The sequence below is a fragment of the Mizuhopecten yessoensis genome, unplaced genomic scaffold (genome assembly GCF_002113885.1).
Source record: "Mizuhopecten yessoensis strain PY_sf001 unplaced genomic scaffold, ASM211388v2 scaffold9721, whole genome shotgun sequence".
NCBI lineage: Eukaryota > Metazoa > Mollusca > Bivalvia > Pectinida > Pectinidae > Mizuhopecten > Mizuhopecten yessoensis.
Genome location: NW_018408189.1, coordinates 4,085 through 6,346, shown reverse-complemented (window position 1 = coordinate 6,346; position 2,262 = coordinate 4,085).

The window sequence follows — 2,262 nt, the reverse complement described above, 5'->3', positions numbered from 1 at the left end:
TCATTATCATATCATGAGAGATGTTTATATCTGTAAAATATTCTTGATGTGAATAGAACCCGATACAACATCGACCAAGGAATTCATGCAAGCATCCAATTTCATAAACCAGGCTTAGCGATTGTATTCCTCATGACCCTTGACCCATCAAAGATCATGAGGAATGAGTGATAATTATACATACGCTTTGTAATTTTGACATCTTGATAGTAAAGAGATGCAGATACAATTTAGTAACATGAAGCATGCAGTATGCTTGATAAAAGCTGCTAGTATGTAGTTAGATTTTGACTTGCTAATGAAAGGATATTCCCTTAAATAGCCCCATCAATAGAAATATTTAAATGCATTTTGTCATCATTAATCAAGATACTGGACTATTTATGTACACTGTAAATGTGTAAATTTATGAATAAAAACGGTTATTTTGTAAATGTTCATAAAANCAGGAATTCATGCAAGCATCCAATTTCATAAACCAGGCTTAGCGATTGTATTCCTCATGACCCTTGACCCATCAATAATCATGAGGAATGAGTGTTAATTATACATACGCTTTGTAATTTTGACATCTTGATAGTAAAGAGATGCAGATACAATTTAGTAACATAAAGCATGCAGTATGCTTGATAAAAGCTGCTAGTATGTAGTTAGATTTTGATTTGCTAATGAAAGGATATTCCCTTAAATAGCCCCATCAATAGAAATAATATTAAATGCATTTTGTCATCATTAATCAGGATACTGGACTATTTATGTACACTGTAAATGTGTAAATTTATGTATAAAAACGGTTATTTTGTAAATGTTCATAAAAGATACACCATGCAGAAATTTCACCAATACTAAAAACATCCATCCAAAATATGCACATTTACAGTATCTCAATATTTATATATTTGTGTCAACAAATAATTTCTCCTCCTTAAATGTCATATAGTTTCATTAAATTGGATTGTTTGCTTTTTCTTCTAATAGTGGGTCTGAGTTCAAAGCCACACATTCCTCTGTTGTATCGTCTCCAAGATTGGATGAATTATCTGCAATGAAGAGTAAATGAGCTTAAGAAAAGGCAAGAAACTATTATGACGAAGATGGTGATAATGATGTTATGGTAAGAAAATAAAAGTGAAGAACCTCATATTATTGATTTTTTTTTTTTTTTAGAATGAATCTTCCTCTTGATAGTTGCTACAGTAAAATCCTCAATGACAACTGATAAAATGAAAGAGTGAGAAAAGAAATAATGATGAATTACGGAGATAAAGAAGGACGAACAGGTAGGAGGTATGCCATGTGATACAATCCTTGGACGACATTAATACAAATTTTGTCTGCTGTTCATGGTAGGTCTCCACGAGCCTGTTCGCTTATGCAGAACAACCATCAGATTACTAGGTCCGATAAACAAACAACTGTGGTTTGACCGGTTTAACTGTTTAAACAAAAACAGCCGAGGTATCCGGGGACAATAGCGGTCTCTATTAGTGTGTATCAAAATTGAAACAAGAGGCCCAATGAGCCTGCATCTCTCACCAGGTATTAATTTCACACTTGTTACCTTGTAGACTAAAATAAAGCTACAGGCAGAATACCAGTATATATATGACTATAAGTCCTTCAAAAGAACCTATTAATATGTTTAAACACATTTGACCCCTGTGACCTTGAAAGTCTAACATGGGCATTACGTTGAACAAACTTTATAGCCCCCTATCTCAGCATGCAACTTGCCAAATATCACCACCCTAAACCCTTATTGAGACTAGGTCCTTTAAAGGTTTATACACATTTGACCAAATGTGACCTTGAAAGTGGGCCTGGTTGTTCAAAGGTGATTAGCTTAATCACTGTTTAATGACATTTTTCAACCTCTAATAATTTGGTCAATTTACAAGGTAAAAGCTTATAATGCCGCATGCAGGTAATTCTTCTAACATATTGTCTATCTGGAAAGTTTTAACTCAGTAAATAGCTGTGTTTTAAAGATACACAATATATCAAATTTGCGCTAATCACTGTTTGAACAACTGGGCCCAGGTAGGTTACAATATATAGTTATGTCTGCCAATATAATCACTTATCACTAAAATAAGGATCACTAACATCATTTGAATTTAATGAGAAGAAATGGCCACTTAGCATCAGTTGCACCTTGCAGTGGTCAATATCCCACAGGACATCACCCTGGATTTCTGGTGTATATTTCCAAAGTTCCTTCACCAGTCAAGCAGTTGACGTATGCAAACATTTCCATTTTGT